Raw genomic sequence first — 14,102 nt, forward strand, 5'->3', positions numbered from 1 at the left:
ACAGTCGGTCTTCGGCAGCCAGTTACTCTCGACTTTCCTCCTCTGAGGGTAGCTCTCTCTCTCCCCCTCTCCCAGCTGACAGGGATTTTAACTCCCTCGCTTTCCTGTTGGGTTTCTCTGGTCCAATCAAATATTGTGGAAGACTAGACCGTTCACTCCGGTTCTCTGGAGTGATCTGCATCCTCCTAGACATCTTGACAGTGCTTGGGTATTCTTTATATGGAAAAGCAATAGTGTCCCCTGGTATTCGAGTCAGGTCGGAGGCATTAAGCTGACTGACTGTACAACAAAAGATGTTGGCCCTATCTGAAGATAGGAAAAAAGGGTTGGTCTTTGCTAAAGAGGGGGTTTGAGATAACGCAGGATTATACTGCTTTCTCAGTGAATGGTCATCCCTAATTCCAAAAGGTGTTTCCTCTCACAAGTGATCACCCCCATGGTGAGTATTCTGTGGATGCACCGCCCTGGCCACATGGCAAAGGACTCCCCCTAGGGGAGAAGGAACTCCATCCACTTATTCGTCACACTATCAGCAACTTAAAATCTGATTTTCAGTTATTAGAATCAGTGTGGGCTAAGAGCTGTTGTGAGACATTTTAAGTTACAGACTGAGGAGAAAGCTGGGGCAGAATAAGTCTTAGAAACCTGCCTCTGCCAGGGTGCAAGTCTCTTGAGCCTGCCCAAGGCAATACCCTACCCTATCAGGGCCCCGGGGATGGTAGAAGAAGCTAGGCCCCATTTCCACGATGGGCTGTTGGAGTTGGTGGGTGAGCTTGAACAGGAATCCCTATACAAAAAACAATAGTCTTGCATAGTGTTAGTTGTGTGTCATGTTTAATAATGCTGCACACTAACTCAAAATATACTGTTTTCCCAAGATCACAAGTCTGCTCTGCTATAATACATTCACTTTCCAGTGCTGAGTACTTTCATTCCTTCCCTTGTTTGAAACAGAGGAGTTTCAGATGTACTGTTTCCCCAAGATCACATGACTGTACTTTAATAAATCCCTTTAACCCCAGTACTGACTGTTGTGCTGATTGATTTTTGCTGTATGACTGGAACAGAAGGTCTGGGAATGTACTGTCTGCCCCTTGTCTCAAAGCTACACTTCACTGAATCCCTTTTCCTCCATTTGCTGATTGCTTTACTTTACTCCCTAGGAAACAAAAGAGTCTAAAATATTATCCTTCCCGAAGACCACAAGGATGCACTGCAACAGGCATAGTTATCACCCAATATATTATTATATGTATTTATTTAATTTCCTCCTCATAGAACACAAGAGCTGAATTTCTATGGGTTTTTCCCAGGATCACAAGGCTGCACTGCTATGAATCTCTCTTCTCCAAGTGCCGAATGCGTCCCCTTCCCCTGCTGAACACAAGAGCTCAAAATATAATATTTTACTAGATTAAGCCACATTATTATTTGCCTCAGTTGAGAATAATCCACCCTCTCGGACACCATTTTAAAATGAAGTATACCATGCCATGTTTTAAATGCAATTCCAAACAGCAGTTTTTGTTATGAAACTCATTTGTGACATCTCAGTAGTACTGTATTCCTGTCGAATTTAACTATTATTGTAATTGTTTATATTTTGTCAGGTTCTCCAGATAAACACTGTAGGAGCTGCAAATGCCACTAGCCTCTTACGATCCAGTGTCTCTCACTGTTCTAAAAATAAGGTATGTTCCAAGGAAACCTGGGGCAAAATGGAATTTGGATAAAATAACAGAAGACACTCCCACATAAATCATGAAAGATTCAGTGATTTGAAATTGTTGAATGTTTGTTAGGGAAGTTCTGATTCTCAGAGTTGTATTTTGGGAATAATTGTGGTTATTATAACGCAAAACTCAATTGATATGCAGTTCAATCAAAATTAACTGGCCTCCTTCTGGTCAAAGAACAACATTGGCAAAGACAATGAAGATTGCTGAGGCTTACAGCACAGGTAGTCTTGATTCTATTAAAGACAATGAGGCAAGCATTATGCTTTATCTTTCTTAATTGCTGCAACATCAGAACCTAAAAACATTGAACATTTAAACTGGGCATTTCTCTGTTTTACTCCAGCACTCTGGGTAAAAGGTAAATCCAAGGTTTAAAAGTTCAAGAAAATCTTTCCACAGGCACTACGAGGGCCATGATCCTCTAGACTCTGGTAGTCCTCGGGCTCCTCCCTTTCTACCTATCAGGAGCCTTTGTGAAGTACAGGAGTCCTTAGTCCTATTTCCCTTCCTCTTTCTTTGCGAATAAATGTACTTTCACTCTGAACGTCAAACTTGCTCTAAGAGAACCATTCCAACATCCGGAACTTCCATCCCTCGATGCCAAGGTCTCTCTGGTCCAACGGGACAACGTGAAACATCATGCTTCAAATCCTCGATTCTTCAAGCTTTCTCAAGTCATTTTCTAGTCGTCTCCTGCGAGGAATGGAGAAGAAACTATGAGGGTGGGAATGCGCTAATGCTCTTACACAGTATGCCTTTACATGCTATACATCAAGACTTTTGCCATTCTGGGTGGCATATAATGCTCGCCTCCATGTCTTTAATAGAATCAAGACTACCTGCGCTGTAAGCCCTGGCAATATTCATTCTATGCCAAGACAGGAGGCGAGCATTATGCTTGTTCAAAGCTCGCTACCACCCTATTAGTTATTTCTGATAGAGGTTTGAAATAAAATGTCTTAAAAGTTGACTCAAAAAACCAATCTGCTGATTTAATTATGTCTTGTAATGGCACATCTGCCGGAAAAGCTCGAGAAGCCATCGCTCCCCTAGCTGAATGCGCGCCAAACAAGTACAAGTCTATACCAGCCCACTGCATCACCTCTCTAACCCACCTAGCAATAGTTGCTGTGGCTATGGCGTGAAGGGGCTTCCTACGCGCTATAAGCAGTTGTGTTACACATTGTGGTCTAAGATGAGCTGACGCCTCCTCATAATCCTTTATGCATTGAGCTACGCGTATTTTCTTATTCTCCGTGAAGTAAGGGTACGAAATGATTCTTGAATCGCTCTTCGTTCTCTTTGCTATGCAAAATCCCACACATTCTGGATAAAATATCTTCCTGTCTAACTCTAGCACCTTGACATCGGACACTCCCTGACATGCTGCTAAGCATAGCAGCATCGCTAGCTTCCATGAAAGTTGTGAACGAGAAAGGCTATTATTCTCTGGCCGTCTGAGAAAGAGGTGGAATACGTCCCAGATGTCCCATAACACTGTGTATTTAGGTTCAGGCGGTCTTTTCAGCTTTATCCCTTTGAGAAGTCGCACGACTGCGGGGTGTTCCCCCACTGGACCCCCTTTCACTTTATTGTGTCATGCTGACACTGCTTATCTGTAGACCCCTAGCGTTCTATAGGCGCAGCTGTCTTGAAACCTATCTGCTATAAAGTTGAGAACGTGACCTACAGGGGCTGAAACGGGATCCAGACCATGCTCTGCGCACCATTGGGTCCAACGTTCCCATGCGGCGCCATAGCTCCGAATGGTAGCAGGCGCCCAGGAGTCTCTGATACAGTCTGCAGCGAGTTGCAAAATACCTGGCAATTCCCATCGCTTCCTGAAACCCTGCAGGCGAACAAGTGTAGCGTGCACGCTTCTATCAACGGGTGAGGCAGGCCGGTTGGGCTGAAAAGAAGGTCCTGCTGATGAGGAATAATCCTCTGGAAATCTGAAGAAAGTTCCACCGCTACTGGAAACCAGGCCTGGGACTTCCAAAACTGTAGTATCATCACTAGCTCCGCTTCCTCTCTGCAGGATTTCGCTAGGGCTCTCGTGAGCATGATGAACCTCGGGAAGGCATAGCGCACTGCTCCGTTCCATAGGTGCAAAAAGGCATCTGTCCCCGCTGCTCCCGGGTCTATCCTCCAACTGAAGTACTTGTGCGTCTGCGCGTTCAGGCTGGATGCAAATAGATTGGTGTCTAGGGGATGCCAAATTTCCTGCGACTGTCTGGATATTTCAGGGTGTAGCTTCCAGTCGCTGGAGTCTAAAAGATACCGTGAATTCCAGCCTGCCACCCTGTTCTGTGTCCCCGTTAAGTACTCTGCTGCTACTGCAATCTGGTGTTGAAGGCAATGGTGCCAAAAATCTTTAGCTAGCTTTGCTAACATCCTGGATCTGGTCCCCCATAGCTTGTTTATGTAACGTACGGGTGAAATGTTGTCCATCTTGAGTAGGACACAACATCTGACTTTGTCTTTGGTGAAAGCACGTATTGCGAAAGAACCTGCTAGGAGTTTGAGACAGTTTATTTGTAATTTTTATTCTTCTTCTGACCATTTCCTTCCTGTCTCTGCTTGGCCACATCTGGCTCCCCAGCCTCATCTGCTTGTGTCAGACTCTATCACTAAGTCTGGAACATTGCAGAAAATCGCTCAGCCATTCCAAGCTTCCATATTCTGAAGCCACCAATGAAGTTCGGTAAGCGCTTCCTGATCTAGGGTCACAAGTTGATGGTAGCCTACCCCTCCTTGCAAGTGTCTCTTCTTGAGCCTCTTAAGGGCTCGGTAATTTAGATGCCCCGGAAAGATCGCTTGAATAGAGGCTGCAAGCAGTCCCACTATCCTGGCTAGACTGCGAAGCGAAATAGTTTTCTTCGCTATGACTGCTCTCAGCTCCTTCTTGATTGCTCTCACTGTGTGCCCCGGAAGCTCGAGAACTGCCTTTGTGGTATCTATCGTGAAACCCAAGAACTCTATCCTCTGAACTGGTTGAAGCTGAGACTTGTCTAGGTTGACTATAAAGTCCAGCGAAGATAACAGGTTGAAAACCCAATGTGCATTCTTGCTGAGCGTTACGTTGTCTGGGCCCAACACTAGAATGTTGTCTAGATAAATGATTATTCATATTCCTCTTTCCCTTATGGCTGTGGCTATGGGTCTCATTACTTTGGTAAAGGTCCAAGGAGCGGATGCTAGGCCGAATGGGAGACACGTGAAGCGCCATATTTCTCTGTTCCACTGGAAGCGAAGAAATCTCTGATGCAATGTCGCTATCGGTATCGTGAGGTATGCATCTTTGAGATCTAGCCGTGCTAGCCAGTCTCCAGTACGTAGGTGGTTTCGGAGCATGTGAATACCCTCCATCATGAAATGGGTGCATGCAAGCCATTCGTTTAAGTTCTCTAGATTTATTACCGGCCTTATCTTTTTCACCATGTGCACCAGGAACATGTTGCTGAGGAATCCCGCTCCCCCATGAGTATCGCGCTCTATCGCATTCTTTTTGACTAGCTTGAACAGTTTGCTTTGCAACAGTGCTACCTCTTCTTGCGGCATGTTTATCGGTTGAGGTTCTGCTCTCTGTATGGGGTCGCCGACAAATTCTAACTGTAGTCCCGCTACCGCTTGGAGCACCCATGCATTGCTCAACAAAGCTTGCCATTCGCTCAAGAAGCAGAGGGTTCTCCCTCCTACCTGCTTGCATGCTGTACTCACCGCCAGCGACACTCAGCTATCTGTAGGAACCTCTTCCTCTACGACCTGTGGGAAATCTTGTTCTCGTCGGGAAGAACGAGTAGTGTTGTATTCCCTCCCAATACTGGGCTTGCAGCCCTTGGGGTCTGCGTTGAAAGTTGTACCGACCGGACGACCGACCCCGGTGGCGTCCTGTCCCGGCAAAAACTTGCCCTGGAAATATTTTTCTAATGGAGCTCTGGGTCTTCTCTAACACCAAGTAAGTCCCGACAAATTGCGCCATCTCTTTTGCAAAAGCTTCTCCTAACAGTAGCCCTGGAGGCCAGATCGTTGAGCTTACCGTCTATTTTTAATAACACTCCTCTCCTTCTCTCCGAGGAAAGGGCGCAGTTGGCATTGCCTAGGAGGCAGACTACGCTTTGCGCCCAGTTACCAAGCACCTGGGCATCCGCTGGTGTCCCTGTATCTTTGGCCTTCTCAGCCAAATCCATTATTTTGGCCAATGGCTTGGCCAGGTCCAAGAGCTTAACTTGACACCATCTCCAGGCGCGGTCCACACCTTTCCTGATGGTGTCCTCTCATTTTTTCAAACGTAAAATATTTGAATGGCAAACTTTCGCATTTGTTTTGTCGAAATGCCATTCTTTCGAATGACAATTTCTTTGAAAACAATTTGAAAGTGCTGGTGACATAGGTTCGGGCGTGGGTTAGGGTTGGGGGTGGGAGTGTGGCGTGGGGTTTGAGGGTGGTAGAGAACCCCCCCAATATTCACTAAAACCTTGAAACGTTACATGGAGCTGTCCAGTGCTGAAATTACAGAACTGGACAGCTCCATGTAACGTTTCAAAGTTTTAGTGTATATTGCCATTTTAATTTTTTTTTTGTAAATTTGAAACGTTACATGGAGCTGTACAGTGCTGTAATTTCAGCACTGGACAGCTGCATCTAACGTTGCAAAGTTACAACAAAAAAAAGCATTGAAATGCTACTTTTAACATGTAAAAGTGCATTTCAATTGAAACCAGTCCATGACTATTGTCGACGGAATGGTTTCGAAAGAAATGCACTTTGCATGTTAAATATAGGCTGTCACAGCTTTGTTTCTCAAAACTTTGTTTTTGACACTTTTGTTTGTCGAAACGTTTTTTTCTAAATTAATACTATGAACCTTTCCTGATGTCTCTCGTCGCCTTGGTCACAAAGGTGACTATCTTCTTGTTGTTGGCTACAAGCCGAAGCCCACACAAGTGAATTGGGACATTAAGCATAATTGGTGAAGATTCAGTGGCCTGAAATACAAAAATTATAATTGCCTGGATACAGAAAAAAGCAAATGCAAGTGAAGAGAACGAACCTGGCAGTTGCACTTCTATATTGAAAGGGCTTCAAAGCCCTGGCAGGAGAGTAAACCAGGCATTCAGTGAGTCTGGAACCCACACCCAAGTAGCAAAGTAAAACCCCTGGTAGGAGAGTAAACCAGGGATTGGTGAATTTCCCCCCTCCTCCGACTCCCAGAAATCATGGAAAGCAGAGAAAACCCAAGGGAGAAACCATCCTTCTTGGGGATTGTGAAATATGCAAGTGACATGATGAATAACCAGAAATACTCTAGGGGAAGTGAAGGACCCATATCCTCTGATGGATCCTTGTTTACTTTTTCTGTTCAACACTTTCAAGACTTTGTTTGGAACTTTGGAAGGAAGCTGTTGGTGTTTATCTCAAGGACATTTCCATTTTACATTATATTGAGTTTAGTGTGTGAGGTTCAGTTTAGGATTTTTGGACACAAGACAGTGAACTCTTTTGATTTAGACATCCTGACACAGACGTTTCTTAGTTTTGTTGAGGCAGGGAAACCTCTCATAGAGTTAGGGATAGGTAGGATTTCTCCAACCCCTATGTTTCTTTTGATAATAAAAGTCTTTAATAATCACTGAAAATGCCACTGTCTCCGAGTCTTACTCCTGATCCCCCACACAAGACTCTGCCTTCTTCCAGAAGGATATCACATCTTCAGTTTCCCTTGTATCAAGGGAATTGTGTGCTGCACATCTGACTGTGCCATGGTTCTCCTCCCCAATCCTTTAATATACCTGGGCTTGGGAAGGTTCTTTGAAGACACTTTCCAACTGGTTATTCTCATTGCCTTTCTAAATCCCTTCTTAAGATTTGTTAGCGTTGTTTAAAATCCAAATTGTCTTTGTTACCTTATTATTTGCACAGGGTCTGCACTAGATAATCACGTGATTTAGTAACATTAGGAGGAACTGGAGCCATAAAGCTTGCTTTCCATTTGATCTCTTGTTTGTGGACTGCCGATCAGCAGACTGTGCAAGGTCCTTGGATCATTCAGGCATTCAGATGGTAAAAGTTATTAGTTTCTTCTGACTTTGTGTCCTGCTCTGCATTTTTCCACAGAGAGTTCCACGCTTCTTTAAAACGTGGAAGTTCCACTCCTGGACCCGGTTAGCTGGTTTCAGGCCATTTGGTAGTGTGAGTCCCTAGCAAGAATCGCGGGCTCGAGGACCTCTACGAAATTGCTTTCAAGTTCCTTTCCTTTTCCAGGGACCACTGCTTCCATTCAGAAGGCAGGCAAACTCCTTGCCAAATACCCTGCTTGCTTTGTCATTGACAGTATACGGCTTGGGGGGATTCTTGGGGATAGAGTCTACACAGTCTTATGGGGAAACGCAAGACATCCTCAAGCACCCTCTGGGAGGTGCATCGGATAACGGCCAGACCAACCCAGTCCCTATAAGATGGGGATTTCAGAAAACTCACCATAGTTGCTAATTATGCGAGTTGAGCAGAATGTATGAGGAAGAATATAAGATTTTAAAAGTGGTTAATCTGATGGTGAATGGTAGCTAGAAGAAGAAAAAATGTTGGTCTAATTTCAGCACGAATATGGTTAAGTGCAATTTTAACTCATTGCCCCCCCCCTTAAGTGGCATTGCAAGGCACATGATTATTTGAAAAAGAAAATACTTAATAGTACAGTCCGGGTTTTCACCCGGCCCCACTGCACCTTTGTTAGGAGGGTCCCCTATGTATGTGCCATGCCGTTCAAAAGAAAACAATACGTATGTAAAAGTTAAAGCGAGCACCATTAAGAAAGTTGAAATAGCCCAAACCTCACTGTGGTTGGCCGAGCCCGTGCTCAGCTCAGCTCCAATAACCACAATGTGCCTGGCTGATCCTGTTGTGATTAAATGGGAAATCAGCTGCAGGTAGAAACACTACGTGGCATGTAAACACAACCGCGTAGTGTTTCTACCTGCAGCTGATTTCCCATTTGGGGCTCTCGGGCTCCCCGAGAGCCCCAAATGGGAAATCAGCTGCAGGTAGAAACACTATGCGGCATGTATACATAACCGCGTGTGTTTCTGCCTGCTGTGGCTTTCACTTTGGGTCTCCGGTGCTCCACCGGAGACCCACAGTGATAGCCACAGCAGGCAGAAACACACGCGGTTGTGTTGGAAAACGCTGCGGTTTTTCTTTCCAAGTTTCTCATGCTCCTCTGAGCCGGAGGAGCCTGAGAAACTTGGAACGAAAAACCGCAGCGTTTTCCAACACAACAACGTTGTATTTATGTTTGCGGTCGCTTCAAAAGCGACCGCAACCATAAATACAACGTTTTTAAAGCTGCGGTTTTATTTCTAAGTTTTCCGGGCTCCTCCAGCCCGGAAAACTTAGAAAGAAAACCGCAGCTAGTGCTCATTTTTTGTAAAAAAAATAGCACTTACCGAGATTCAGCTGCAGCTTTCCTGCTCTGGTCTCCGGTCCGCGTCCTCCGAGTCCCGGCACTAATGAAGGGAAAGCCACCCAGCGGTAGACTTTGTTTACTACAGCTGGCTGGCTTTTCCTTCATTAGTGCAGCAAAAGCAAAAGCCAGCACAGGAGGGCCTCCATTTCACAAAATGGCGGCCCACCTGTGCTTGCTTTTTCGAATTTTGAGCTTGAATAGCTCAAAATTTTACATAGGAAGTTTTAAAACGGAGGATGCGATTTTTTTTTTTAATGTGGCCTATCTATTTTTGAAATACATTTTTTTACTAGAGTATGCCTTTAAATGCACACTTTTCCTTGTTCAGTATGAGTCGGGCTTCGTTGAGTGTGGAGTACACTTTCATCAGCATGGCGTTGTGAGCCTCTTGCTGTTTTTTATGCATTGTGAGATGTGGCAGATTATCTTGCAGATCTTCTGAAATATCTCTGCTGGAAAAGATATGCCCAAGTTCAGTCGCTTGTAGCGAAAAATCCCAGGATAGTGTTAAAAGTGGTGATGTACCGGGACTCTTTGCTCAGCTCTATTTGGTGGTATCCTTTATTGAGGTCCAGGTGGGAGAAGATCTTTGCCCCGTTGAGGAGGTGCATCATGTCTGTGATGTGCGGGGACTGGTGGTGTTCCCTTAGTATGGCTTGATTTGGGGCACGCATGTCGATACAGTCTTATGTGCCCTTCTGGGCCTTTCTTCAGCACAGGTACTACTGGAGAGACTCATGGCATGATGCTGGTTCAATTATGTCGTCTTCCACCGGAGCGAGCAGCTCCTTTTCGACGAGGTATTGGATATTAAAAGGAATTCCTCTGTAGTGCTGGGCTATGGGCGTTACGGTTTCCTTTATATGTAGTTTGATTTTCCATCCCTTCCATTTTCCCAAGCCTTTGAAGAGGTTGGGGAAGTTGGTGGTTGTTTTTGCCATAGGCGAGATGTACTTGTCCGCCATCATTTGGCATAGAATATGGATGAGGCCCATCTGCATGGCCGACTTGAAGCTTAAGATGCAGCCACTGGATACTTCTGTGTCTAGGATGTGGATGAGGATGCAGTCTTGTTTGTCTTTGTGGCGGCAGACGGTTGTAAAGGACCCTAAGCAATGGAGAGGTTGCTTGGCTCTGTATGCGTTTTTGTCCACGCTGGCTTTCTGCAGCTTTGGGGGTCACTCGAGTTTACGATATTATCTTCTGGCATTGCGTGGATTGTGGCGCCTGAGTCGACGAGGAAGCTGAACCCCTTTCCTTGTAGGGTTATAGGCAGCTTGGGGCTGAGTTCCAATGCCGTTGGGTGGCCCAGAGCATATAAGTAACCCTCGTCCTCTGTTCCTTGCTGGATTGAGACTCTAATCCACTCATGGAGGGTGCTTTTGTACATAGGTGATGGTTTTGTCTTCTCCCTTTCCGGTGGCCTTCCAGGGGAGGTAAGTGCCTTGGTCAGGTATGGCGTCTGCCCCCGTTGTTTCGCCGTTCTGAGTGGTTGGGCCTTTCTCCGTGGTGGTAACATGGTGGGGATTTGGGTCGGTGTGTCCTTGGTTCCACTCAGTAGTCTCTTGATGACTTGGGATTCCTGCACATGATGCAGAAGTGGTCTTCGATGCCTCAGGCTGAACAAATTTGGCCGATGGCTGGGCAAGGCCCCTCGTGCGGGAGGTCATAACCGCACCGGAAGTGCTGGCGCTTCTCCGATCTAATATCCAGGGGCGCATGAGACTGCGCAATGAGCTTGTCTATGGCCTTGATGGTCGGCGCTGACGATATGTGGACTTTGCTTAATGATGAAATCTGGAAGTCGTTGCTAGGACCAGAATCTCTGCTAGTGAGTGTGGCACCTGCAGTAGCTTCTTTTTTAGGGGAATAGATTCACATTTGGGAATGATTCGCGATTTGATAGCCTAATTGTTGGTGTAACAATGAAACTCACAGGGTTTTACCTTCGACCGGAGGCATGTCACAAATTTGTCCATGCTCTCGCCTGGGATTTGTCTCGTGGTGTGGAACACATGCCTCTCTTAGTTGACATTCTTGTGGATGGCAAAGTGTTTGTTCAATATGTTCTTGAGTTCATCATACTTATATTCTACGTCTTCCGGGAGTTCAAAAATAATGTTGCGCACTTCAGAGCCTGCCGTAACGGTGAGGAGCCCAATGATGTGCTTATCATCCTGAGTAACTATTACATTGAGGTAGGCACCAAGTACCTTCATCCAACAGGACCACTGTGGGCCTAAGCTTGTGGAGTCTGAGGTTTCGAAGGGGAGTAATTTGTAAATGTTTATTTGTATAGCGCTTATCCACAAGTGAAGTGCTACACAGCGCTTCAAGGCGGGAAGGGAGCAAAGGAATACAGTAGTCATTCTTAGGCTTTGAGGATTACGAATGATCTAACAAAAAAGTAACTAGCGTACTGGGCTTGGCGGCGTTTCTCCTATTGCAATTGCATGAAGTGTTTCAGGCACAACCAGATTAGGGAGGGGATACAGAATTTAGTAGTCCTATTAAATTCAGGTAATGCAAGTCTACAGACTGAAGTGCAAGGAAGGGGGCAAGGGGAACAAGTGCGCCCAGTCCAGCAGGGCCCTGGGTTAAGTGCAAAGAGGTTACCCCTCTCATGGAACGGAAGCTGAAAGTGCGGTAGTGCTGAGCATAGTGCAGAGGCTCAGAGGCTCAGAGGCAAGTGCAAAAAATGGTGGGGTGAGCCAGGTGACCAGTCAGCAAAAGCTGAACAGAGTTAGGGGAGAGATGGAGGAGTGAGGCAGAGAGAAAGAGAGAAGAGGTTAGCAGGCGATAGGGAGGGAGGGAGTAAAGATGGAAAGGGGAACGCGTCCCTCCCTTGAGGTCTCTGTTGTTCAGGGGCTGCTGGGCCTTGATCTGGGGACTGGGCACTCATTGTGCAATGATCGTGGTGGCAGCTGCTGGACTCTAACTGTGCTTCAGCAAGTGCTGTGTTCTCCAGGGGTGCAGGATGCCACTCAGACATCTCTCTGGTGCACCCCTTTCATGGCGAGCTGGCAGGGCAGAGCTTACCTCGGGTCTGTGGTGCCGGGCTCTCAGACGTTGGGCATTCAGGCTCCTTTAGTCCTCCTGCACTGAACCAAACGGCTCAGTCAGCGAGGCCCCACCTCTTCGAGCTCCCACAGGCCCTCAATAGCTGTCCAGGGATGCCAGGGCGGAAAGCTAGCAGCACTGTGGGACCCGGAGTGGAAGGCAGTGGGTTACCGCCTCATTGCCATTGTTAGCTCACAGGGCGTCGCACACTTGCTGGGCGCGGCGTAGCAGAGCACAATAAGGCACATCCACACAGTATGGGGTCAGCATGTAACTAAATGTATTCGCGCCTTGAACACTCCCATTACAGCTGCAGTCATGTACCCGCTTTTTACATTCAGCCTCAGGCCACCTGACTCGGTGACCTGAGGGAGACTAGAACACTACATCCTCCTCTGTCAGTTTGTCTTGGAGGGCTATATGGTATTTCATATACCGGTTTGTCCGGTTCTGTCATGGCAGAATGGTATCAGCGTTGTTGCAAGGACCCTGGGTGCACTACAAATCTCTTGTGGTCACGCCACCAGTCTTGGGCTCTTCCTCTCTCTCTCTCTCTGCTTCAGGATGCCATGTGTCCAGCTCCACTTCTTCTGGTCTCCTCGCTACTGAATGTAGCATGGCTGTCACTTCTCAGTCTCTCACACCTGCAGGACGCTGTCCGCCTGGCCTCTGCTTCTCACTGAAGTTGGTGTTTGAGCCCTTTTGAAACCCCCCTTTTTGGAGTGACGTAGCCGTGGGGTTTCCCATGTGTAAACCTGTGTCCCTTTTTCTCTTTCTCTTATGGATTCTCTTCTCCTCCATACGTCCTCTTCTTCGTCCCAGTGGAATATGAACTTAGAAGGAGGCTTTCTATTTCTTGTTGGCGATAACAGATACTGGTTTTCTCTTCACATATTTTGGCATCATAGAAGTTTGAAGATGTTATTTTGGAAATACCTCTCGGGAGTTCCACATGGGAACAGGAGTCCTTGTCCCTAAAGGGGGAGTCTCTCCCAGTGAGTTCCCACTTGCCTCCACCCCATGGAGGGTATTGTAGAGCAGGCTCACCTCGCTAATGTGATTAATCAGTGGTGATCACCCCAAAGAACCTGACCTGAAACACTTCTCATGTAGCCAGAGAAAGGCAGCTGCTACCTAATCCTGGCCCTGGGGGTGGTGTTCTGCTGGAGGATGAAATTGCAAGCGACTTGGGTAAGGAAAAATGGGAGTACCCTCTGAACAATTTCCCTAACGATCCCACAGTCTTAATAGCGTATTGTAAAATTGAAGATTTTGATGTTAAAACAACTAAGAACAGAGTCCCATAATGCTCTCTTAGTACTGAGAGGAGGAAAAGGGGTCCAGAGTTACCAAACTGTAGTGAGCGGTCAAGTGGTTTGACCGACACCCGAGCAGGACCTTTAAATATTCAAGTGCCTTTCAGGTGTGGGCCTGAGAGAAGCAGCAGAAGCAGCGGGAAGAAGCAGAGGTCAGCGCTGCCACTTTCCTGATAGGGGGACGCCGTGTAGAGAACGTGGTGGAGGTCGGGTGCCTGAAGTATGCAGAGGATGTGCAGCGGGAAGTGGTGCAAGGCCAGCTGTCTCACAGGAGACAGAAGCTCTCTGTGTCCTGCATCTCGTTTCGGTGTGACATTTCCACTGGAGCGCGTGTAGAACCGTGTAAGCCCCACTGACAGCTTACGCGAGCAGCAAAAGGTTGACCGAAGCTGTAAAAAGAGCAAAGAAGCAGAAGAAGCGAGTCAGAAGGAGACGCCATGACATATCGGTGCGTCGGCCTGACATAGGTGGCCGCAGGGGTGCTCCGAGGTACACCGCTCTGTAGAAAAATACCTTTTGAAT

General features: G+C 46.7%; 1 long non-coding RNA gene across 1 annotated transcript in view; it reads right to left on the minus strand.

Moving 5' to 3' along the window:
* Window positions 1-2,250: 2,250 nt before the first annotated feature.
* Window positions 2,251-14,102, minus strand: part of LOC138512996 (uncharacterized) — a 42,849-nt gene continuing 30,997 nt past the window's right edge. Inside the window, exon 2 of the long non-coding RNA XR_011281650.1 lies at window positions 2,251-2,432. This is a non-coding gene — a long non-coding RNA (uncharacterized lncRNA). The remainder of the gene's footprint in view (window positions 2,433-14,102) is intronic.

The sequence above is a fragment of the Ambystoma mexicanum genome, chromosome 12 (genome assembly GCF_040938575.1).
Source record: "Ambystoma mexicanum isolate Mex_15411 chromosome 12, UKY_AmexF1_1, whole genome shotgun sequence".
Lineage (NCBI taxonomy): Eukaryota > Metazoa > Chordata > Amphibia > Caudata > Ambystomatidae > Ambystoma > Ambystoma mexicanum.